At 38.2% G+C, this 27,215-nt stretch overlaps 1 protein-coding gene and 1 long non-coding RNA gene across 19 annotated transcripts in view; one reads left to right on the forward strand and one right to left on the reverse strand.

Moving 5' to 3' along the window:
* Positions 1-27,215, reverse strand: part of NRIP1 (nuclear receptor interacting protein 1) — a 143,040-nt gene that overhangs the window by 81,225 nt on the left and 34,600 nt on the right. For 2 of the 18 annotated variants that reach the window (XM_051635761.1, XM_051640817.1), the window contains exons 2-3: positions 18,502-18,625; positions 17,388-17,490 (exon numbers count right to left, since the gene is read on the reverse strand). The gene's annotated coding sequence lies outside the window, so the exon portion shown is untranslated. Of the gene's footprint in view, positions 1-4,969; positions 8,079-15,212; positions 17,491-18,238; positions 18,278-18,501; positions 18,629-18,844; positions 18,904-27,215 lie in introns of those variants that run through there. The other 16 variants (XR_007892002.1, XR_007888367.1, XR_007888356.1 and 13 more) reach the window with 16 other exon arrangements.
* LOC127379953 (uncharacterized) lies at positions 18,970-25,692 on the forward strand. Its single transcript, XR_007888399.1, has 3 exons — positions 18,970-19,080; positions 24,417-24,592; positions 25,451-25,692. It is a non-coding gene; the product is annotated as an uncharacterized LOC127379953 (long non-coding RNA).

The raw sequence follows: 27,215 nt of genomic DNA on the forward strand, positions 1-27,215 counted from the left end.
GAGAGGTGAAAGAAAGAGGTTGGCCTCAGAAGATTCATGGAATTCAAAAGTACTTCATATCTTTATGAATTTATTTATTTATGATGAAAGCAAAAAAAAATAGTTTGGAAAAAACTACACTTACAAATTTTCATAAATACATAAAACCAACAAAAGTTTTTGGAGTGCTGGAGCACATCTCTTACAAAGACAGGATGAGGGATTTGGGATTGTTCAGCCTGAAGAAGAGAATACTCTGGGGGGACCTTATAGCAACCTTCCAGTACCTGAAAGGGGCCTATAAGAAGGCTGGGGAAGACCTGTTCACTAGGGCATGTAATGATAGGACAAAGGGTAATGGTTTTAAGCTAGAGAAGGGTAGATTTAGGTTGGACATTAGGAGGAATATGAGGCTGGTGGATCACTGGAACAGGTTGCCTAGAGAGGTAGTGGAGCTTGTGTCCCTGGAGAAATTCAAGGTCAGGCTTGATGGGGCACTGAGCAATCTGTTCTAATGTGAGATGCCCTTGCTTATTTTAAGGAGATTGGACTAGATGACCTTTATAGTTCCATTTCAACCCAAGAGATTCTATGATACTCCCTATTTACAAGGAGTCACATGGAAAAGACAAGTGGTAATGGGCATAAATTGCTCCTGGGGAGATTCTGATTGGATACAAGAGGTACATTTTTCACCACAACAACAGTAAAACATTGGAATAGTCTCCCAAGGGAAGTGGTAGATTACCCCACATTGGACAGTTTTAAGTCTCAGCTTGACAGGGTGCTGAGGCATCTCATATAAACTATAGTAGTACCTAGAAAGGTTGGACCAGATGATCCTTGAGGTCCTTTCCAAACTGGTATTCTGTGGTTCTTTGATTCTATAACTTGCCATAAACCAGATAGCAACAGTTATGTTCACATAAGTTACATCCCCTCGTAAAGCTGGGAGATTTCTCTTGCCACTTTGTGCAGCTATTTTTGAGAACCGACTAGCCAAGATTGCTCTTGCTTTGAAAACCAAGGAGTAAGGACACGGAGATACTTCCATGCGTAAACAGGAGATACTATAACCTGATTCTATATATGTAATTCTAACTGTGAAATAATTGTATGACTTTTTTTTCTTGTGTGATTTGCAATTTTAAAAATTACATGAAAACAGCATTCCTTTTTCTGTATTACAATGGCCAAACCTACTTTTTTAAAGTAAAAGCTTGAGTGGAGAAAAAGAATTACATCTTGTGAATAGCTTGAAAGTTTTGTTTCATGTTTATCTGGACTGAGAAGCAACATTTTAAGTCTTTCAACATTCTTATAATTCTAGCCCACTGTACAATTCATTTGGGAAGCTAGGACCTTAATGATAAAGTCTTGATAAAATACTGCAAGAAGCGTGAACTTGGAAGTCCCTCTTACAGAGGGAGGAAAAGTTTTTACTCCTAGGAATTCTTGCTTCTCATTTTCTCCCCCATCTGAGGAATCAGATGGTCAAGCATCAGGGAAAAAAAAAAAAAAGAGTATTTCAAATGTTTTCAGGTTGAATTTTGTCAGCCTTCATGTCTACTTTTTTGTTTTGTTATTTCATTTAAACAGAATACTCTCATCTCATACAAAATACAAACAGATCCATGTTTTTCCAGAAAACTCTATTTAAAATTGCTCCATTCCCTAAAATCCTTTCTTTTATGCAAATAATATTGAAATTCTTGAGACATAAGTTCTCTAACACTATTGCTAACTTTCTTAATAGAAGGCTAAGGACTCACACAACTCCTTACAAGTATCTTCTAAAATATATTACTTGCTATATCCCTAATAACTCTTAAATATTTTACTGGCTGGAAACATTTTTTACCAGCAGAAATACACAAAAAAGTTTAGTTGAAAAAATGTGTTTGAAAAAAAACTCACAAGTGTCTGTGTGGCTTTTCTAGAGCAGATTTAAACTCTTGAAGAGGTGATCACTATTTACAATTACTTAACAAATAATTAATAGTTAAATTTTAAATTAGTTAAATTTTCCAGGTTGACACAATATAAATTAATTAAATACATAAACATTTCTTCACCTCTTCGAAGCCACTTTATGTACTGGTTATTTGTAGTTTTCTACTCATGCTGTCTAATTGATGTTGCTCATATGAGTGCTTAAAGAAAGCTAATAAATGAAGCAACAGTTCAGATGATTTCTTGGCTTTCTGAAACAAATAGATTAATGTGTTTCCCAGAGTTGTTCCTTCAATTGTAAATAGATTTTGTTCATTGCCTTTCTACAAAGAAAAAGAAAGGCAGAAACAATTTACTGTGTTATGACTCTCACTATTCTCTACTGAAATTTTCTTTCCCAGTATCAGAGATCTACTGCAATTCCAGAAATAATCTGTACTTGGATTTATTAGTAAATCAGAGTGTAAATCAATACATGAAGACACGTAATTCTGTTTTCTATGACTCATCAGCTTTTTCCCAGCTCCCACCTTCATATCCAAAAACAGCACTCTATTTTTTAAAACAAATTGTGTGCTAAATTGCATGGTCCAATCCATGCAAAATAGAAGGATATTCAACCTTTCCTGCTATTGCACAGCTGTTCTCTTACAAGTTTTCATTCATTCCCTCTGTCTCTTCAATGAGAGTTGAAATACCAGGGAACATTTTCTGATCCTACTAGAATGCTTCTGGTAGAAAGAAAATCTGTAAACCAGAAGATAAAAAGTAACCTTTTGAATGTCTTCTCCAATTCTTAAAAATTAATAAAAATCAGATTTGCAGAATGTGTTCACCCAATTATTATGATTAATTGTTTATTTCTTGTATCTTCCAGGGCTATATGAAAAATAGTAACAATAAGCATTATTTAGTTGCTGGAATACAAGGAAAGCAAGAGATGCGACACCATGCATAAATTGTTACATTGAAAAAAGAGCTATGTAGATACACAGCACAAAGCACAAAATCCCTCTGTGAATTACTGTCTTATTTTACAACCCAATAATCCAGCATTGCCAAAATACATAAAATATTTGCCATGGACTCCAGTGAGTATGGAACAAATTTCTATATTTTGAGTGGCTTTTTTGCTATTTAAAATTTCCAGCAAGACAGCAATGAGACATAACCTTCTTCTAAAGACAGGTTCTCATTCTCCAGCTACTCTCATTTTACTAGATCTTAATGTTCTTCTTGAATGCCTGAGGGACTTTATCTTCCTGTTTGGCACAGTTCTAAATTGGCTTAAATCATATTTATCCAACAGTTACCTGCATTATATTTTCAAGGGTAATTTGTGTCCTTCTCCTAGAGCATTTATTTCTTGTGCTCCGTAGGGTTCCATTTTGGCCCTGTCCTACTGTGCTGGGTTGTACACTGGCTTCATGCTGGGTTGCATTTCTGTGCTGACAAGACACAGATCTATTTGTCAATCCAACCAGTGATTTCAAACTATGCTATTACCATATTGACAAGCTAGTGACTAAAAAAGCCCCTACGAGCATCAATTTTCTTCAGTTAAAATCAGACAAAACTGAGCTGTTCATTGCTGGCTCTTTCCATCAACTCAAACCCACTCGAACTTCTAATCCATCTTTCAGATTCAACCCAGGTTCATCGGTTAAAAGCCTTATGTGGCTTTTGATTGCAAGCTTTTCTTTCAGTATTTCAGTCAAAAGATTAAGGCTTCCTATTGTTAGTTGAAAGAAATGTGCTTTGCTTATTGCTCACTCATATTTTTTTGTTCCCTAGACTAGATTATTTTAATGCCCAGCTCTTTGATCCACCAATTATAAAATTTCATTTTTTTATAGCAAGTTCTGTTTCCAGAGCCATATATTGTACAGACTAATGCATGTTTCATACCTGCTGTTATCCCACAGTAGCTACAAAAATCTGTTTAAGCTGTTACCGCTGTTGACCTACCGTGTTTTCAATAAACCTTGAGTTGTTACTAAGAGATATTCATGGGCAGACTGATCCTACCCCGTTAAATTAATGGAAGCTTTTTCCCTGACTTCGGAATAAATGACCTGTAAACCCACATAGTCTCCACTTGGGTTCTTAAAGCTATGGCATGGCCATTGTGGATGGCTGTCTCCTCATGTACTATAGATTTTTCAGAGTTAGTGTATCCCAACTGGCATATTCAGAAGCACTTTTCAGCTCCTGAATCATAGAATAGTTTGGGTTGGAAAGGACCTTTAAAGGTCATCGAGTCTACCCCCCTGCAATAAGCAGAGACATCTTCAACTAGATCAGGTTGCTCAGAGCCCCATCCAACCTGACCTTGAATGTTTCGAGGGACATGCCATCTACCACCTCTCCGGGAAACCTGTTCCAGGTTCCAATAATTCACCACCCTCATTGCAAAAACTTTTTTCCCTTATATCTAGTCTACATGTACCCTCCTTTACTTCAAAACCAGTATCTCTTGTCCTATTGCAACAGGCTCTGCTAAAAAGTTTCCACTTCTTGGGTGGTGCTGCTGAAATCAGTAAAAAGTCTCCATAACAAAACATACCATAATCTAAGTTAGAAGCGGTCACATCACAGAGTCACTAGCCCACCCTACTGGACCCCCTGGTGGCATGTGTTTCTGCTGGACAGTCGATTGATGATTCTTGTGGTCACTCAGGTATCGCTGTGCTGATCTGAGAAAAGATCTAGCTTTAGGACTAACATGTTTTATTATTTATCGAGAATTTTGTCCCCAGGATTTGGCTTTTAAATGACTAGAAGTTAAACCTACCAGAATAATGTTATGAGAACCTTTCCTAGGAACACAGAAATTAGAAGGTGAGTAATGGGGAAAGAGAGGATTTATGACTATCTAGCCACTGACATTGAAGATAATTTCAGAACAGTCTGCACAACTTACTTGTTTATAGAAAGTCCTTACAAGGGCAAGAGTTGCTGCACAAAGGAGTGCCACTGTTTAAAAGAAAAAGACCAGTAGCAGAAGCCCTTAAATTGTAGCTAAGAATATGGTCCTACAGGGATTATACTGAAGATTAAAATACTTTGGCTCTAGTGACTGCTCTAATGGGAATACATATAGAGAGAAACTGACAGAGCTGAAAAGTATTTAATTTAGATGACAGCCTACAAAAAATAATGTGAAAATGAGAAATGCTTAGAGGTAATAGATTCAGGGTACAAGATTCATTTTTTAAGTGTTAACCTTTTATGTGACAATGTGATACTGTAATTAAAATGGCAACATTATTTGTTTGGGGAATTTATTTGGAGTTTCTACTGGCTTTGTAGTTCCTAGGTTAGAAATCTTTTCAAGCAATTCCTGACTGGCAGAAGTCAAGGATTTTTCACAGCAATACAATGGAATGAGGGAGCTTCATTGTACTCAGCAAAAAGATTAAGCAGCAACTTGTTTTAATTGTTGTAAGTGATTAAATTAAATTATTCTTGAATATTAATATATGTTGTGGTCCGTGTTGAATATGAACATGGAAATTCAATGAATTTCTTTCTGGTAACCCGATCCTTAAGAACTTGCCCCAAACTTTGAGCTGCTTCTTTGATGTTCAAAGGCTTTGGCTGAGATCAGAGACAAGAAGAAAAAGAATGAGGACCTCTTCACAATATTTTTACCTTTGAAGTCTCAGGTTAAAAGTACTCTTACTGTTTGCTTACACAAGAGACAGAATGAAGGATAAGATCATGAATTATAATAACAGACAAATGACAAATGTTTTGCATGAAGTATATTTTCTTGTCAGGAGAGAGAATGTTCTTCCAACAGATTTCCAAAAAGATTGGCAATCTGTAGAGAGACAATTATAGGGAAGCAAGGGGTACATAATTGTATAAGTGAATTTAAGTGGGAATAAAGAATTCATTTGGAATTATCCTCTTTGTTTTCCTCTACGTTTTATACTAGTTGTAGCAAATGTGTACAGTATCCATCTGTCAACAAATCCCCTAGTCTCAAGCCTGGAACAGTACATCCCACATCTTCCCCCTGAAAGTCTTTCATGAAAGCTCCTCTGTCATTCAAGATCATACTATTCCCTCCTCTATTTATTTCTAAGTGTCACTCAGCTCCATTCCACCAGCTTGGAAAAACGTCAAGAACTTTTATCTTTAGAGTCGGTTGCCAGTTCTGTTTAGTGAACAAGCCAGCAGGGACCTCTGGTGCCATCAATGCAGCTCAGCCAGTGCCCCTCTCTTTAGGGATGGAGTATATCATTATCCCGATGGCTGGACAGGAAAAAAAAAATATGCATTTTTAGAATAGTTCTCAGGGAGTAGTTACTGGAAATCTCCTCCCTGGAGACAGTCTATTGGCAACAAGTTTTGCTGCTGTGACATGAGGTATTGCATAAAGGCCCAATCCTGTCACTAATAAAGTTAGTGGGAAACGTGCCATTCTTTTCAAGTGAAGTCAACAGAATTAGTGTAGCAAATAAGAGCTAAAAAATATACCTTGCATCTGCAAATGCAAATGGAAAGTCATGTCCCAAGTGGGAATGTGATTTTATGTCTGTTTTCAGAATCTGTCTTTGTTTCAAATCAGAATAAACCCCTTCCCCAAATTTAAAACTAACAGTAAAGAAAATGGAAATTGTATTTTCATATTGCAACATTTCCATTTTTGTTTTTGGGGGTGTTTTTTTACGTTTGCATCTAAACACAAGTCAAGAACAGGCTGTGTCTTTATTTTTTTTTCTCTTAAAAATAATCCCTGCTTTTTTAGTTTCCTCAAAACAAGGCATAGATATTGTAGAGATATTAATTGTCATTAATTACTAACTTTATCATTAATATTTACTTTAAACTTGTTCTCAGCCAGCTCTAGCAGGCTTTTTTAATTGCCAACAGACACATTACACAGCTGTGCTAGAAAAACATTTCTTAAAGTACTCAGCCTGAACGGGCAATTTCTGTTGATTTCAGCTGTCAGACCCACAGACTCTTGACTACACTAACAGGTAACAGTCCCACTGTGTTGGCAACTGCTGTCTTCCTATACAGAAGTAACATAGTGCTAGGATATTTTTTTATTTTATTTTTTTTTCATGGGATATTATCATACTTGGCAATACTAGGTTTAATTCCACTTAAAATGGCAGAACTGAATTGTCATCATTTTTAATGGGTAAAATCTATGCAGTTAGTCAGAGGTGCTGTAAAATCTAATCAGAAATTAGACTGTAAAATTAATAGGCCTATATTCTATACAATGCTATTTTATAAATCTGGAACTGTAGCAGATTTGGAGTTTCACATGCAGTACAATCAAGCAGGGGTGGAATCTTCAGTTTAAACAAATAATCTGTGAAATAACTGAGTAGTAGGGTACCAAGTCCATTAATTCCATGCCGAGGCTTTCATTTTAGTGTATTTACACACTGCAGCTATAAGCCACTGGATAACTTCCCCTGGTTTAGTTTTACACAGGAAAGGTTGAGGATGGCTGTAGGACACACTGGTTTTGACCAGGTAGCCTTTGTGTGTGGACATTCCCACCTGCCAGGTGACAGAAGGGCAGTACAATCCCATCTCCCTTATTTGGGGAAGAATAACAGGATAAAATGGAAAGGAGAGGCATGAGACAAGCCAGGGAAGGAGCTGATGGTACAGCCTTTCCTTAGCAGCGTCTCTGAGAAAAAGGGGAGCAGAGCCAGGGGCTTCCTTGTGCCGGCCAGAGTGTCAGCATCTCTTCCCTGGGCTTTGCCCACAACTGCATACATACATCCATGGAGGCACGGACCCCAGAACAAAGTTTTCCATGCCTGGAAAGCAAGATAGGAAAATCCCAAGTGGGATTCCTCAGGATGTTTCTCCCCATCGCAGCAGAAGGGGGGTAAGAGAGTGTGTTTATTGAGTCCCCCCCTCAGTCAGCAATCTGGCTAAACATATGTAACATTATGCAACACTGTAGGAGCTGCTGCTATTGATGGTGAAGGATGGCAAGGCAGCAATAAGCAGATCACTAACCTTACTTCCCCGTGCTGAAATGATTCACTTTTAATGATAATTCACACCATTTTAACTCCGAGTACATCCCACGTAATGATTATACAGTGTTACTATAAAACCTCAGGGTTCATCTGCAGAAACATTGCTTACGCTGGAGTTCTCTGTGGAGACATACTTAGAAAAATTGGTATGAGGGGAAGATTAAATAGATAAGAGCATAAAAACAGATTATAGAATAAGTGCAGTCTTGTTCAACTGGGAGGCAGAAGCTTACACTCCTGATTCTCATACCAGCTTCTGTAATACTGGACAACTTGCTTTGTCTCTTTGCATTTGAGTTTCCCGGATTTGAAAGCAGGGTAATACCTTTCTCAACTCTTTCTATGCCCTATCTAAGCACACTCTAATACACCAGGAATACTTTCACTGAAGACATTAGCACTCTGTCCAGCTTATGGAATCTGGATGTCAGTTTAGACTTCTAACTTGATACAAATAATTGTCAACATATAAAAATGTTCCCTTTTGGTTTTGGTTTGTATTATCTTTTCTTGTAGATTCTACTATTCATTCCATCTCCATCTCCATCCCAAGAGAAAAAAAACAGTATTTGCCAGGAGGAAAGGGGAAAATCAGAAGAGAAGTAATTTTTGTTTTTTAAACAACTTGATAGAGAATACAGCACAGTGGAAAAAAAAAATTCTTTAAAGCTAGTTAAAAAAAATCTTTAGTAGTATTTATATTAATAAAGCCATTCACTGAAGTAATCTTACCTTAAAACATTGGTGCATGGCAATACAAAACAAAGTAGAAACCTTTGAAAAAGCATTTAAAGGAATAAATCTGTAAGGAATACTCTATCATAATGGCACATTTAGGAAGCCTCTGCTTTACTGGTGACAATTCAAAGTGATAGTGCTTGGCTTAATACTGTCATCTTGAAGTTACTATTAGAGAAATTGTAGCTGTACAAATTTCAAAGTGAGCAATTTTAAAAGTTAATTGTGTAACATTGTTTATGAACTTAAACCACACAATTAATATATTATTCACAGACATACATAATGGACTCTTTGTATTGAATGATGCTTTAAGAAAAAAATGTAACTGATTTTGTACCTGCAATTATTGGTTTATGAGGCAAAATTAAAAGTGCTAAGTATGTATTACGTGGCTACTCACCATCTAAGTGAATAGGAGTAGTATGAAAAAGATCTCCATATAACTAACTACAATGTATGAATACCAAGGAATCAGAAAAATTATTTACATCAAAGTGACAGGATTAACCTAGAAGTAAATGGTGAAGATTTAAGAAAGGCAATTGGCCATCAAGGGAAACTAGGCAAGAATTAGATGGGTTTGCCTCTAAAAATCTTCTCTGATGTAAGGTAATAGAAGCTTTATTCTCTGAAATTTTAAAACAGCTGGATCGAACAATATAAAATTAAAATATACCACTCCACTAATATCTCTCATTAATATCTTGCTTTTTAAGTAATGGTAGGACTTTAAAGGAAATGCTACCCAATATGAATAATGGAAGCTACCTGTCTCTAATGAAGGAAGGACCTTGTGGTACCAAGGGATCTGACTTCTTGGCACTTACCAAGAAGTACTGGAAGTACTTTCCATTTTTAATTCATTTGAAAAAAAAGAAACAGATGTCATTACACATGGATGTCACACAAGTTCACAGGCAAATTCCATTAAACAGCTTTACACCAAGTAAAACTTTTCAGTTTAGAGAAAAGCTATGCCCTACTGTCCTGCTCTAGCTTTTTATACTAACAAATTTTAATTGAACAACAAATGGAAGAAGTCACTTGTTTTCTTTAATTGGATTTCTCTCTCTGAACTGATAGTTTAATGAAAGTATGTAAAATCATAGTAATGTAAATGACCAACATGGAAGACACATGCCGAAGCAATATGCTAAACTTACTGCTTCCCCCATCCTCTTCATTTACACTAGGCAAATAGCTGAATGCCACAAACATCCTGCTACCTTTTATTTGAGCTAGCCTGCTTCAGAAAAAAAAAGAAATAAATATGTATTTGCATGGAAGTTACTCTAGTACAGGTCAGTTCCTCTTGTCAAAGGGCAGAAGGAAATGGGTTTAGCAAGCATGTTTCTATAATTTAATTAAAAAATTAATCCAAATGTCTCCATATTGATAGGTCGTGATTTAAGCTCTGAAATTCAGAAAGCTGCTCATTTCTATGAAACAGCAATGAACAGCAGACTATAATTTGCTTTTGCTAAAGCAAAAAAATCAAGAACAAAATTCCTAGATTGACAACTGTCACATATTTTGATATAGAAGCAGGACAGATGGATCATGTATTATGCTGATTTTAGATACCTAACTCCATCAAAATATTACAAAAACATTGCATCATGGAGCAACCTGGAGCTCTTTATCCCTGACTTGCTGATGAGCAAAATTAAATAAAATCCACCCAGATCTTGTGATTTTTTAATTTTCTGTTGAGCATGTGTGTACAAATGCATATGTTACACAATTTTTGTGTATAGACAATGTAAAATATGAAGTATATATAAAAGCAGTTTTATTTTCACTCAGATGCACATTACTGCCTATTCTGTATTATTTGCAGCTAAGTAAGTATCAACTTCAGTCACTTTTATAACTCAGCTTTGTATTCTTTCTCCATTAATTCTCCTGCCAAAGCAATGAAACCCTTCTTCCACCTGAACATTAACACACATTATAAGCTTAAGTTCTCCTGCTTTTATCTGGAAATTTTCCTTCATATTTTTTCAACTTATATCTCATATTTTCATCAGGTTTCAGTCATGAGACTATAACAGGTCTGAGTGACTATGTTTGAATGTGTGTTTACACTCTTATGTCATGTATGATGGAATGACATTATGAACTTCCAGAAGAAAAAGCAGACCATGTGTACAGTATATCAATAATGTTTATAATATTTCATAGAAAAATGAAATGGAAGCTCATAGTAATCTGACACTATTGCCTTTTCTCGTATAATTTATTGGACTTGTAGCCATGACTTTGAAATTTGTATACATGCTATCAGTTCTGTTCACCCACTCCACCGGCTGAGGTACGATTCTATTTTTTCCAAAGAAGGAATGGCCATGAAGCACAATATGATAACTAATAGAAAGGAGAAGTTCACTTTTAGCAATCAAGCAAAATGCTTGTTGAAAATCAGGTTACACATAAATAGCTGCAGTTGCCATAAAAAGACCCAAACCCCCCAAAATTTATCTGCTAGTTTTAATTTGTCACTGAATAAATCAGAGTACAGTCTACAACAGATGACCTGGTGGCCTTCTAGGATTACAGACTAGAGCATGGGCTATTCAGCCCAAAGGTTAGGGCCTGTGTCCAGAACTGGGAAAGAAGCCAAATGTGCATGGCCAAAAATCAGAAGCCAGAAAGTCAAACCAAGGGTCAGACACCAGAGATAGAAATAAGCATCTGCCCAGGAATCATAAGGTGAAAGCAGAATCCCATAAGAAGAAATTACAATGCAAAGGTGGTACAGTAGAAATTCTGAAAGGATGTGCTCGGGTTCTGCCTGGGAGACCTGCTTCTGAGCCACTGGCTGATGTACTCTGACTCACCCCTTAAAAACAGGTCCAAACTGCAGAGATTTACTGATTTACTACTACAGATGAAGGTCTAATCCCAGATTAGCAACACAGAGGATAATGTGAAGGCAGTTGGTGCATCTGCATGAACGGTACATGCAGTATTTATTTGTTTTCATCATGCTGTAAATGGGACAGCCATCTCCCAGCCCAATGTTTTTAGATACACAGTCTGCATTGGCTGACAGGCTTGGTTACTAGCAGAGAGAATTCCCCCTAGATTCTCACAAACCCCAAAGCCAGCTATAGTTGACATACTTTTGCAAAGGGCGAGTGCATATAAACATCTCCATCTCTGCATCACAGTTGCCATTAGTCTTACAGCAGATTCTGGCTTAAACATATTGTATGATTCTTTGATGCTCGTGATTTTGAGAAGAGGTCCTGAGGACATGAAAGTGAGGGGGAAAAGCTTAAGCCTCTTGGCATAAAAAAGATTACTATTCACATACCTTACATATATAGAATTGTAGAATGGTTTGGGTTGGAATGGACCTCAAAGATCATCTAGTTCTACATGAATATCCAAATGAGTAGTAAAACAAGTGCCAGTAGAAGACTATCTAGTTGCATGAAGATAATTACATCCACAGAATTTTTTTTCCATTAAAAACTGTGGCACATAAGCCAGTCTTCCAGCCTTCCAAACTGTCTGGGTGTTGGAAGCGATGGAAACTTTTTTCTCAGTATTGTACCTGTTAGGCAGATTAGCAGACAGCTTCTGTTTCTGCTGCTGCTGACTCAGCAACTTCCAGAGGCATTACACCCACATGCCACTTTTAAATTGGATACTAACGTGCAACTTCCGAATCTGTTAAAAGGAATGAAACAAACAGATCCCTGTTGCACTAGGATAAATCTTTAGTGTTTTGATAAGCCTTTAACCTTCCTAAGTCTTTTTCTTAGTATCATTGTAGAGCACGGTGACAAATGGCCAGACTGGACTTCCACCTGTGTTTTTGTATGCAATAAGCAGCATTGGAGGAAGGTTGTATGCAGCAGAGCCTGGCATGAAAAATACTGATCAAAAGATAAAGAATAAATCCAGGCCCCTTGGATTTCCCCAACAAAAGTTTTCATTACCTTGGACTAATACCTTCATCCTGCCTAGTCAGATGCCTTTACCCTGCTGGACTACAAGCACGCAAGAGAGGGCAGTGGTCCATCCTTGTACAGTTTGTGCAAGGACTAGGAGAAATGAAGGCTGTGCACACCCAGGGACACAGTAACTCCCGTAAGTCCTTCCCAGTGCAGTTGTCTCAAGGAAAGCAGCAGATTCTTTGTGGAATAAAATGGATTGGGAATGTAAGAGTAGTTTGAAAAGGAAAGATGTTTCTGGTGTGTTGGACTGCACTAGGTTCAGGGGAAAGAGTAATTGCTTCATCTGTTTTCTAGATTTGGATGGTTAAAGTATGGAAGTGAATTGACTACAGATGAAAAAGTAAATCTAAGGCGAGGGAAGAAGAATTTAGTTGTGAGTGGAAGAGTTGGTGTGCAGGAGAATAGGTGACAGTATAGCTTGAAGAATGACCATTTTTGAGGACTGGTATAGTGACCAGCATGAAGAACTACTGCCTGGGTGCACAGATGGGGCTGAGGGATGCAGTAGTACCTCACTGCAAGGAGCAACCAGCCCAGCAGCAGAGTTATACAGGAGTGGTCTGAACCCTTTACTGCACCATCATAGAATCACAGAATTATTAGGGTTGAAAGGAACCTTTAGAGGTAATTGTGTCCAACCTCCCCTACAATAAGCAGGGACAACTTCACCTAGATCAGGTTGCTCAGAGCCCCTTCTAACCTGATGTTTCCAGGAATGGGCCATCTACCACCTCTCCAGGCAACCTGTTCCAGTGATTCACTACCCTCATTGCAAAAATGAATATCTCCCTTATATCTGGTCTAAATCTACTCTCAGTTTAAAATCATTAGCCATTGTCCTATTTTTATAGGCTCTGCTAAAAAGTTTGTCCCCATCTTACTGACAGGCCTCTGTTAAGTGCTGAAAGGACACAATACTGTCTCACCAGAGCCTTCTCTTCTTGAGGCTGACCAACCCCAGCTCTCTTAGCCTTGTAGAAGAGGTGCTCCAGCCCTCTGATCATCTTTGTGGCCGTCCTCTGGACTCACTCCAACAGCTCCATGTCTTTCTTGTGTTGAGGACTTCAGATCTGGACACTACTCCAGTACTGGTCTCACAAGAGCAGAATGGGAGAATCACTTCCCTTGACCTGCTTCCACGCTTCTTTTGAGGCTTCTTTTGATATGGTTGGACTTCTGGGCTGTGAGCCAGTGTTGGCTCATGTCCAGCTTTTCATCCACCAGTACCCCTAAGTCTTTTTCTGCAGGGCTTCTCTCAATCCCTTCATCTCCAGTCTGTATTGATTCTAGGGATTGCCCCAACCCAGTTGCAGGACTTTGTACTTGGCCTCATTTTTCAGGAGGTTCACAGAGGCCCACTTCTTGAGCTTGTCCAGGTCTCTCTGGGTGGCATTCCATCCCTAAGGTGTGTCAACTGCACCACTCAGCTTGGTGTCATCTGCAAAACTGCTGAGCATGCACTCAACCCCACTACGTAATTGATTAAGATATTAAATAGCACTGGTCCCAAAACAGTCATAGGCCCAGGTTAAAATTCCTTCTAGCTCTTGTTCCTCAGGATTTGTGTCTCATATCCCTTTAAACATCACATCTGCTTTGTGCATGGCTGTGTCCCAGAGTTCCTATTTGCACTACATTACCAAAAGTGTTTGGAGGGTTTGAGTTGGTGTGATATACAGGCATGGTTTGGTCTGTGTGTGAGGGAATGGTGATGGACAGATGCTACTGTCTCTACTACTTGGGCATGCAGATCTTTTTGAAAGTGGCAGCTGTGAGGTAAACATCTATGAGATGAAAGGTGGAATGGACCATGAGCTTCTCCCTACCCACATGTTCAGCTCTGCTCAAGCCAGTTTTGCAGGTGCTGCTTTGGATGTACTGCACATCTCTGTACTGGAGTGTTCTCTACTATGACAGTGTGGCTTCTTACCATACCAGTTCTCATTTAACTCTTGTAAATGGTTAAATCTAGCTTAGGTGAATAAGATATCTTGGGCACATACAAATTTAAATATGCAGATACGATGCAACGGGTCAGACCACCAACATCTTTCTTAGAAAAAAATAATGCTGAGGATTTTGCTATGACCTCACACTATTTTTCTACATGAAAGAAAAATATTGTCTGACTTCCTTCATAGCATATTCTACATCTTGGTGACAAATCACTTATGACACTAATTTATTAGCATAAAAATATTACTACACTCAAGACAGCCTGCTATGATTTACTACATCGGGTTTTTCATATGCCAAGGTCCTATCATCTCTGCTTGATCATTAAAACTCCCTGGGCTTTTTTTTTTTTTTTTTCATAACAGAAGAATTTTGCCCAGTTACCTTGGCTAAAATCTCAAATATTGGAATGGCTTTGCAGCTCACAGGAAGATTCACTGTGTGGATGCTTAAGAAATACAGGATGAGTTTTTCAGAACCACCTTCTTTACATTAGCTCCTTGCCACAGTAGTCAATAGCAAAGTAGGGAAAGAACAGGGTACGTAGACACAGAAAAGTAAAATATGGTAACAATTAGAGACAAGGTGCTTCAATTGCAACATTTTTTTTATTCTCCTTATGTGAAAACTACCTTCATTACATGCAAAGGGAAGGAAGGAAACTAAATGCACACATCCCTTTTCCATACAGGTAGTATTTCAGGGGTTGATACCTGCTCAGTTTTGTGAAAACATCAACACCCTGTTACAGAAGCTGGACCCACTGACTGTACCCAGAGGCACCTGCTGAATTCCACAGAAGACACAGGCATGAGGAAACATAGGAATTAGAGTATTTTTGACGGCATCATTTTATTACAAGGAAGATGGATGGCTAATTTCATAAATTGTTTCTCCACTTTTCTTCCTCTCTTCCATGCGTGTGCTCTCCTCCCCAACCCCCAACCCCCATCTTTGTTTCACTACAGCAATCATGTGCAGCCAGTGACTGACTAGTCAAAGTCAGCAAGCCCTGCATCACTAATATTCCAGATTACAAAAATCCATTCAGAAAACATATTAAAGGTGGAAAACTGAGACTAAAATTAAAACTTACACTCTATCCTTCGCATAAATTGATTCGGTATTTTGAAGAAGAAATCAAAGTCTCATTGACCTAAATCTTGTGGCTCACATGAAATCCATGAAAAATCAATTGGCTTATATTTAATTCAAGGATCTTTTTCTGGAAGAAAAAAACAGTACATCTTAACATGTAACTGAAGAAAATAAATTATTTTATCTTGTCTCCAAAAAGCCAAAACAAATACACTATTATTTAAAAATGAGCCATCTAAGTGGGATATGAATAAAAAAAAATTGACACATTTTTAAATCTCCCATGCTTTTTCAGAGATTTTCTATATATATATGTTTCAGCAGGTGCTATTTTAGCCATAGCAATAAATTTGAACACATGTTCATGTAATGTGTACCTACCAGTCCCTCAGCCAGACCAGATCATCCTATATTTCCAAAGAGTGTATTCTTATTTTGTCTGAAAATTAAACAATTAATCTGCTTACAAGGAAGCGAGTTTGCTTGTGAACACAGAAAGTAAAAATACGGTGAGGTTATATATCCAGCACTACAAATAGCACAAAGTTTTGAAATATGAAGAAATATATCAAAATAATATGTAGGTCTAAGTTCAATTCATGTAAATAAGCAAGAGGTAATTAGTGATCATTTAAGTTGCATTAGAAAACATAACCTACACATGCAGGCACACACCTTAAAAGCTGTGAGGAGTACACTTGCTCCTTTTTTGATCTTCACACTGCCCACCAGCATGGCTGATAACGTGCTGAAATGCCCTAATGTTTTCTTTCCTCTCACTCTCCAACAGATATGAAAGCATGGTATATACCCAGCTGCATCAAACTCTCATTAGGAAACAAAATCTGTATCAGGAACTTTGCACACAAATATATCAAAAAGTCAGCACATCTCATCAACACATGCAGTGCACATTAGAAAGCTTTTGCTGTCCTAAGATTGCTGAGATACTTGGCAAGACAGACAGCCAGTCTCTCTGTCTCCCTGATGGCGTCTGCATTGCTGCAGATTCGTCATGTAATTCACTGAGCTGAACTTAGCACATAAATTTTCAGTTATGACTAAAAAGTTAGAAAATTCTCCATAGAAAAAAACTACGTGTCCATACTGAGAGTCAAGCAGGGGGCACTTTGGGGAATGAGACCAGGAACAAAGGATCAATCCCAGCATGCCAGAGTGACTTGCAGAAAAGAAGAATTAGCTAAAAGAAACATTGGCAAGAAATAAATTCCATGAGGACTCTTAAAGATCCTTCTACTTCTGTCCATTTTCCATCAAAATATCATTTGATATTGAAATCACTCCTAACTTAGGTGGCATTTAACTGAGATTTTTTTGAGAACTAAGATCCCAGTAAACCAAAAAGATTCTACCACCATCTGAACTCTGAGTTTAAAACCAGCATCTCCACTGTAAACCACAGAACTCCATCCTTAAGTATGGCAAAGCAGAGCCCAGATCATGACAACAGGCAAGGTGATGCAGAATCTTACACTTAACACAAAAGCGATACAAATCTGTGTTTTCACACAGAAAGGCCAAAAGGAACAAGGTCCTTTCATAATAAAGACTTGAAGGAACAAGGTCCTTTCATAAAGACTTGAACCTTTCACCAAGATTATGCCATAATTCACAGGCTGTAGGCAAATTCAATCATTTTACTCACTTTTTCCTTAGAAGAGCAGACTTTCAATCATTTTACATAGGGTAGGCCATGCTATAGGACTGAGGTGCAAAACCCTGAGGTTCTTGCCAGTGAAAGAGCTAACCTGGATGGAAGCAAAAAACCATTACTGTTTGAACAACCCTTTTGAAAAATTTTTTCCAAGTCCTTACATAGCAAATGTATGTATACCTGTCAAAATTTCTTCATTTTAATTCACTCTTCTAATTTTGTAACATGTGGCACTACTCTAAGGTATACTAGTTTCGTTAATACTGATATATAGTGAGGTACTCAGAGATCTCTTCTGCTTGTAACATTTACTCAGTATACTTTTTTGGTTTGTTTGACATGTGATTTTTAAAATTAAGCAATTATATCACTACAAGTCTTAGTGCACAGTTTTACTGCATAAATATGACATCAGATAATAGATGTAAAATTTTTTTAACAGAGCATTATTAAATATCTGTACAAGCACATTCTTATTGATACAACACAGACTTCATTAGGCAGAAGCAAGGAGTGGTGGAGGGTTTGCCTTAACTGTGCCAGCAGAACAAAGCAGTAAAACTTTAGTTGCAGACAAGCCCTCTTTACCACTTCAGTATGGACAAGACTGAATGCAGAAGACATGCAAAAAAGAAAATTCTGAAGTGGAGAACAAAAAAAAAGATAATCAGAAACAAAAACCCCAGACCAAGGGCAACTGTGCCAAGTCTATTTTGGACCATTCTTGTTTGTTTTCTTTCAGTATTCTTGCCAAAGGAAATTCCTCTTTATTTTCTTAAGACTTCTGTATTTAATGAGAAGAGGGAAGTTTGGTGGAAGGAGGGCTTTTCTGATAGCCTTACCTGAAGGGGTTCAAAAACAGAGGCTGGGGAGTGTGTAAACTGAGAAGAAAACAATTCATAGGCAGATTCTTAGCAGAAAGATACTAGTTTCAAGATAAAACACCCCCCCCCCCGCAATTCCAATCCACATATATACACTCTTTTCTTGCCTTTTTTGCCCCCCCCCCCTTTTTTTTTTTTTTCCCCAGAGAGGGGCATGTAGCAATAGAACTCTTCTCTGCTGAGGGCCTCAGCCCTTTGAATAAACTCTGATTTTTACTTACCTTTTAGGTCTCTCTCAATAATACTATCTCCAGAGTTCTGTAGCCAGTTAGTACCAGCATAGTCCTGCTCCAGGATCTAGTTCTTTGTTCAGTTAGTCAAAGGGTAGGATGATTATCAAACTATCTGCTGAGAAAAAAAATAAGGAATTTAAACAAAAGCAGATATACACCAGCCAAAAAAAAAAAAAGTAATTAAAAAAAAGTGCAAAAAAGCGCCACAAGAATTGAGCTGCAATAAATTTTCCTGTTTATTCTTGTATTTCTACCTGAAGCCAGATGACACAGGCACACTAGACTATCATTAAAATGGGGGGAGGAGAAGCCAAGAAGGAGAGATACAGACATTCACCTATTTCAGTGGAGCCAACAGCCAGAATGGTTATTACCTTGCAATGCTTGTTCAAGTTCCGTTTTGCTTGATTTGAACTATGTACCTGAACTTCAGCCTACCACCCCAGCCCACACAACCTTACAAACCATGGGGCTTTAGGGACTCCTTTCCTGCCTCCCATTATAGCTTATCCTACAAATAGGATATCAATGCCAAGAGAAAAGAATGGAAGAAATCTACTCCACGCAGTAAGTAATAGCCTGACAGGGCCATCTTTTTGGATGAAGCAAAATGTGAAGGCTCGTATCTGTAGCTACCACCCAGAAGAGCTATATAATCTGAAGGACTTCTATTAGTACATGTTTTACACCTGCTAATTTCATCATCCTGGGTTTGCAGTAACCTACAGTGCTGGACAGAGTAGTGTCACTAGTCAGTTTCTTAAGAAGCAAGATTTCAAGGGCAGGTATAATCAATCTAGCAACTGAGACTTAGATGGAACTTCAGCAGTGGGAGCAACAGAAGCTGTTACTTATAGGTGCTGCTACGTCAGGCATTTGCATCACTGGAGACCAAATGAACTAATTATGGATGTGCACTGCCAGTGTCACAACTTACTAATAGTCTCAGTGACTTGATCTGTTCACTGCAGTTGTTGCATAAAGACAGCAATGAGGAACAGAAAAAAGCCTGAATACTCCTGAGTTTCCAGTCCAGGACAGGAATGGTCAGAGGTGCAGTTCCTGTTATTTCTCCTCCCCAGTGTCCTCCCAGGAGGGCTCAGCCATTATAAAATATTATTTTGGATCTTTGGACTCTGGCTGCCCTTCTCTCTCTCTCTCTTTTTTTTTTTTTTTTTTTTTTTTTTAGCAGTAAGCAGCTCATGTGCCCATGTGAACCCTTACAAGCCGTGGAGTGTGCACTGTAGGGTCTCTGTTAGCTTCTGAAGTACATAGCTTGAAGTGGAAGGTTAAACCTGGGGTAATGACAAAAGCATAGACTAGCTCATCAGAGGAAAGCTCTTCTGGTGTTTGATGTATTCAATAATGTTTGCAGGAAGGGGAAAAAAAAAAATCATCAGATATAAGCACAGAAATTGTTTGGTCCAGAACTCATGTTTTTGGCAACTACAGTCCTTCCTTGCATCCTGCTTTCAGCTGTAGCTCTCAATAATTAAATTTACTGAACCCAGAGAAACAGAAGCTGTGACACAAATGGGACAAACCTCTGATGTCCAAGAAAGTTTTCTGAACACCCATGTTCCTTTCAGTGAAGTGAGATGACAGCAGTCTGCTCAGACCTGTGGCATGCTGTGAGCACTGAGCACTGATGACTTGGATTACCACCTGTGGTTTATCATCCTTTCCTTGAGAAAGGATGTGGCAACAGACAGGAAACTTTTCTCTGTCTGTAATACTGATACAGCATTGCCTGAAATATAAATTCCTCCAAAGGTGTTTGTACCAGCCTTTGCTCTCAACTGTCAGTCTCCATTCTCAGTCTGTACTTGAATACAGCAGCCTTTCATATGACCACAGCTAATAATAAAAGCTGCACAGGTGATGTTTGCAGCCCTTCTGAATAAGAAATTTTCAGTTAGCTTTGTAAAAAACCTTTGAAGGAGGAGAAAAAAGAGGATTTGAAAGCAGGATATCCAGACATATTAAGTTCTCTTTACCCCCACGGTGTGGAACAGTGTTATTGTGACACAAAGGAAACACACAGACTAGGGGTTTTTTAATATTTTTTTTTTTTAAGAGTTCAGTTTCATCTCTTTTTACATAGACAGTTTATCTACTTCATTTTTCATCGTTTAAATGTATCTCAGGAGGAAGGAGAACACGAACAAGCACTATTTCCCCTATACATCTTTTTACTTGTGTGTTCTTTCAGTGAGGTTTAGTTAGGCTGCTCTGCTATACAGCACATTATTTTTAAACAGTTCAGTGACTCCTTCCAAAACGTTCTTTCTTTAATGAAATCTGACACATCAAAAAAAGAGAACGGGAAGTTTTTGCTGTTTGTACTTATAATCTTAAACTAACTATTGCTTATCCTGAACACGTCAGATAGCAGGGCAGACAGAGCCAGCAAGCCTTCAGACACCGAACTCTGAACTTTGGCCAGACCTTGCCCCGGTCAGCTCTGTGACAGGAAAGCAGGCAGACTTTGAACCCTGGGGCTCGGGGGCTGCTGCAGGGTTGCGAGCAGAGAAACAGCTGCACTTTGCAACACGAACTTTGTACTTAGACACATGCACATTTAATCTCTATAACAGAGCCTTTGTTTCATTACTTATTAACATCTCCTCCTTGAGTAAAGTTCTTTGTTAATGAAGCTTTAAAGCATGGTGTGAGGGGTTTTTTTCCACCTTCCTATCCCCAAAAAATAAAACCCACCACCCAACTTGATAGGATTATATTAGCTATTATAAAGTACCAAAAGAAAAGTAAAAGTTAGACTTTATGCACTTTCTGAATACCATGGACATGTGGTGTGTGCTTTCTTCTGGTCAACTCAGTTGTAGTAACCAGAGCTTATTACAGAAATCAGGCAATATTCTGGGGCCTGTCTGCAGAGATCACTTCTCAAGATGAGACCCACAGTAATTCAGCCTGCAGCAACATTCAACCTTACTTAACAAATTAGATAAAAGATTAAAATAGTACGAAAGTGTCAGCCCACTCACACTAAAAAGTATTTTAAGGAAGTGTCATGGAATGTTTTAAAGTTGTACAGTTTTTTTGCTACTGTTTTTATTTTGGAGCAGTGTCAGTGCTTGTCTTCTGTGTATTTCACCATAACAAATGCCAACACACACAGAACAGCACATTCCTAGAGAAGATACACAAAGCCTAAATGCATTTGTGCCCCATTAGTTTGTTAGCCTTCACTAGAATAGGAGCAGAAACCTACCTAAACAAGGACCAAAGTAAAACCTCAAGAGAGGGGCCCCATAAGATGCTGAAACAATTTCTGTACCAGAAGTAAAAGCTGAAGGTGCACATACGCATTTACTGTAACAAAACCTAGTAACAGGAAGGTACTGGAAGATCCTGGTAACGCACAATGGGATTGTGCCTGTGCTGTCATAATATATGGGGTGGCAAAGAAGATTAAGAAAGTAGTTTTCCTGCACAATTCTTCATATGTAACTAGAACAAAACAAATACTTGGAAGTTTATTTTCTTTGTCTTCAGATACTGCAAGTATTTATCACGGCCTGTTTGAAAGAAATTATCCATAGACATAGGGGTTTATAGTTACACTCTTCCTGTTTTCCATCACTACTGTCTTTTCAACATGATTTTCTTTCAGTGCCTCTGTGGTCAGCTCATTTCTTTCTCTCTCTCTCTTTTTTTTTTTTTTCTTTATTTCTGCCCCCCCCTTGTATAGGTTTGGGGGCGATACCCCCACCCTCACCCCACCCAGCTTTCCTTCCTCTGTCTGCATTAACAGAATGACACAAAAAAAGGGTGTTTTTAACTTCTCTAGAAAGACAGGAGGGAAAGGACTAAATTAACTTGAGCAATTTCAAACCACTCCCTTGCGTGAAGCTGGGCTGGCAGGACTCAAAAGCAATTGGTGATGATTATCAACTTCCGAGCTTCCTTATGAGAAGCCCATGACTCTTGTTATTTAGATCTATTTGTTTCCTCACCACCTTCAGTGCACTGCTTTGAAAGCATCATCATTTGTCTAATCCTAGAATTTGATTTGCATTCTTTACAGAGAGCAGACTGACAGAAAATGATGGAATTACTTTTCTTGCATTACTGCTATTTTGGGTAACTGTTGCCCTCCTATGACTGCAAAGCAGCTGGCACATCTACAAGAATGTTACATCTTATTATTTTCCTTTCTACATCCAGAAAGCCATGATTTCTCCTCCTTGAGGTGCCCTCCCATGATAAGGCATGCATAATGCATGCATCCACCTCACCCCTGGAACACAGCCCTCCTGTCACCTGGGTCTACTGTGATGATCATAAGATTTAGCTGTTGCTAAGAATAGACATGATCATTTGGAAAAGATCCTGCTTTATTTCTGGGTACAGTTTATGAATGGTGTTAGACAATAAAACCTTTAGGTTGGATGCAGGGTAACACCTGCCTGCTCTTTCCTTCAGTTCATCAAGGGCATCAGATGTCTCTCTGTCTTTCCGTAAGGGCAGGCATGAAGACCTGTACCATTTCCTTAGCTAGGGACAGACATGGACGTGAACATTAATGAAGTCAAGCAAACTATAACATCTCTGTGAACAAAGCAGGCAAGGCTTTGGGAAGCTACAATACCTATAATTAAAATAAATAAATAAAACTAATAAACTTGGAAAGAGTGGAAAGAAGAGCAACAAGAATTATTCAGGTCTGAAAAAAAAAAAAAGGCTCCTTCCAATGAGACATTGAACTAAATGTGTTTTGCTTCAAAGAGGAGATTATAGTTTTTAAGGGACTAGACAAGAAGATATTTCAGAAGACTGTAAATTAGTGGGCAGACACACAACAGAATCCAATATTTCAAGTTCAATCCAAAGATAAAACACACGTTTTAAGTATAATTAGCTACTGAGATGAATTGTCAAAAGACACAGTAAATTCTCCATCACTAAGAAACTATTTTAATTATTGTAAGCTTAGAACCCAGAAGTCTCAGTCAACACAGGCCAAATAATCTTTAAGTTTATCTAGCTTCTAGCACAAGTCACCTCCTCTGTCTACAGATTGTTCTTATTCCTAATTCCAAATTAGACTATTTTTTTCTGAGTAGTCCAAGGTGGGAGAATCATGCCAAGTGGATAATTAGTACATACACCTGGTCACGTAGACATCATTTATATAATACTGGCATTCCTCAGTCCAGTGCTTCCAGGAAAAATGTACACATATATTCCCTAATGTCTACTTCAGGTTAGAAAAAAAACCCCAACCAAAACCAAAAACCCCAACCAAACAAAAAGGACTATCTCTTCATATATTAACTTAAACATATACAATGTTCTGTATAGTATTGTAATGTGTTTTTATCAGATCCAGAATCCACCACAGAGAGGAAAGGTTTTGGTCTAGAACTTTCAAGCATTCTACCAGTTCCCTCCCAGAACACTTCAGTATTGTTCTATACCCCAAAAGAAAAACATAGCTAGCAGAGAATTATTTCTCTTTTTGGTCCTCTAGAAATGTACATGGATAGCTCCTATTAACACTAATCAGAGTTAAGGGCAGAAATCCCCCATGGACAGCCATGTTGTCTGGGGATATGTCCATAATTAATATGTTCTAAGAGTCTAATTTTGAAACAAAGTAATCAGGCTTAAGATGAGTTATATTAAGACCAATAAACCTCTGACTGCATATTTGCCTATATATATGTGGTATCCAATGTCAGACCAATGTATAGTTTACAGGACAGCTTCTGATAAAACAAGCTGTGTCTCAGCTGTATTTGAAGGCATGAAATACAAATACAGAAGAAGAAATAAAGCACAGCGAGGTTTGTTTTCTTCTTGGTTCTTTTTCTTCTTTGTAGCACATCGCTATTATAAATGTTAATGCTCATCATTGTTCTTTTGTCACATTGTAGTGCCCAGGCTCAGCAAAGCTAACATAATCCTAACACTTCTGATGTTGCAAAATAAAATTACCATGCAGCACCTTGGGAATATTAGTAATATGAAAGATGTGGAATGTGGACTTTATGACGAGTACATGCGGGAGAGAAGAGGAAGCTGGATGGCTTGAACATGAGTGGTTTTGCAAGTAAGAGATGTTGTAATGGGACAAAGAATACAAATAAAATGATGCCAACAGAATTTGGTTTCAGTATTATTTAGGATTTCTGTCACTGAAAGAGACATTCTCAAGTCTGTGGCTGCTGATGCTCTAGCACAATTGATGCCCAAAGTCATACATAATTTATTATACAACACAGTATATTAACTCAACTTCAAAGTGTTAATATGTCATGAAACTTAATTCAGATATCACAAATTATGCAAAGGAAATAAAGATGTGGAAACACACAATTGTTCCTCAGAAATGCCAGCCAGACTGCTTTGTGTCTCCCAGTCCAGGAGAACATGACAGCAGTTTGCTCTAAGCCTCTTTCACTAGGAAAGGGCTGGATGGCTTTTCATACCAATAGTTTTGGCAAAGAGATCCTGTACTGAGGGTGAACTAATGCATTAAAAAAAGAAAAAGGCAGAAGCCTTCAAATACATGTCTCAGTGCCACAGATGCATTTTGTACTTCAGATGTGAAACTGTATAAAGTAAAAAAAAAAAGAATTTATGTATATTTTTTTAATCTATGATAAACCAAAGTCCTAGTTTTAGTGCTGTATGGGTAAAGAATCCAGCTGTGCTCTCTGAATGTCCCTAAATAGATAGCTGCAATGGAGACAAACTGTTTTCTTGAAAGGCAGCTGGGAATAAAGATAGCAGACCTTCAGCTCTTAGTTGGGAATGGAGTTGCATGGGGACTAATCTAGTACCTCTGTCAGCTGGAAACAGAGTCCATGACAATCCACAGTACTTAAAAAGGAGGTATAGACTTTCTTCTATTTCCACACACAATATTTTGTGTCTACCTAACTGCTCTCTCCCTGAGAATTTTCAGACTTCATACAAACTGCTACTAAAGGAGACGATAAACAATCTCTACCAAAATTGCATCAGAAGCAGCAGAAGGAAAGCATCCACAGGAAGCTTTTGCTTGCAGTATGAAGTTTTCCAAATCCCCCTTGGAGGCCCTTCAGCTGGGGGAAGAGGAGTGAGGTACAGTGACTACATCTAGAAGGGAAGTTTAGCTTCAGACACCACCATATAATTCTTGCATGACCTCGGACGTGATGTGTTTAAAAGGAGGTTTGAAGAGATAAGACTAATTGTCTCTGTCACTTCATGTGAAGAAAAGGGAAGACAGAGGATATTTTTCTACCTATAGAGAAAACACAGGTAGGTAATATTAAGCATTGAAATATTAAGATATTATGGAGACAAAAATAAATATCAGAGTGCCTGCTAGCACCCATTTTCTTGGATGCTTAACTTCAGGTGAGACAGCCAAGGCTTTTAAATAATGCAGTTAGAAAATATTGTTATGCAAAATACTTAATTATGTTTTTGAGAAATTATATAAGATTCTCATTATTTGAAGCAACAATTCAAAATATGTACCAAAGATTGTTTGAGAAAAGCCTTTTTCTTTTTGAAAAAAATCCACCTATTTTTAATTTTAAAAAAATTTGTCTCAAACTACACACACAGAGAAACCCAAACCCAGAAAGACCACTCTAACTCCTGAAACTCTGAGGAATCTACTTTCAATTAACGGACTGTGGGGGCTTAAGCCCTCATGATTATCTAAGGTATGTTTTTCTGCTTACTGTTTGTACTAAGCTGAGAGAGAAAACGGATGCTTTTGTTACTCAGACTTAATAAATACACTCACAAGAGCAGACTCAGCTTAGACTAGTGAAGCAATCCAGTGTATTTGGAGAGAAGAAAAAAAACAACCCTACAGCTAAGGACAACAGATGAAGTCCAGGATTCCTTGGAAGGAAAAACAGCTAATAGGACTGGTCATAGCCCTGTACACGAGCAGGGTACGTCCCTCCTCAGTGCCCAGTTTGGGGAGAGTGCGAAGAAAGGAAACAAAGCAAAATGCTGTCTGCAGGAGACAGCTTGCAGGAGGAAGCCATGTGTGGCAGAGAGTCCCCTCACCTAGCAGAAATCTTGCTATTATTTAAGAATACTGGGAAGTACTCAGGAGTTGCATTCTATATCCTTTTGTAATTTACTAAAAATGTTCCTTCTCTAACATCAGCATCTGATGCTACAAATCACCCGAAAAAGCGTTTCCTTGAACATATGCTCAAGAGAACACCATTCATAGTGGCTGACAGACAATTTGGGAGCCTGTTAAGCCATCCTGTTACAAATACACAGCACCAATGCAGAGTTAAACATTTTTGAAAATGATAAAACACTAAAACACATCACCAGACCGTACTTCACTGTCACCTTCTCCCTCAGCTACTGCAGAGGGCATCCACCTCCAGCCTGCACTTACCAACTTATTTCTGTCCCATTCCTTGGTGGTAGGAGCTCCAGGTCCTGCTCATCTTCCCTTGGCCAAGTCAGAGTGTCCTGATCTCTCTTAGGAGCTCCTCAGGAGGGCTTTCTTCCTACTTTCTCTTCTAATGGCAATCCCATTCCAGAGCTTCTGCCAAATATGGCTTCAAAGGCTTAGTTTTCCTATCCCCTGTTTTCTGCAATTAAACTTAGGGTATAATAGGAGACTTAGGGTATATAATTAAGACTTAGGTTGTAATGAAAGGGACGCTCTTTTGTTTAAATTCTCTGCTCTACTGTGGTTGCTT

This window comes from Apus apus, chromosome 1 (genome assembly GCF_020740795.1).
Source record: "Apus apus isolate bApuApu2 chromosome 1, bApuApu2.pri.cur, whole genome shotgun sequence".
In the NCBI taxonomy this organism is placed as follows: Eukaryota; Metazoa; Chordata; class Aves; order Apodiformes; family Apodidae; genus Apus; species Apus apus.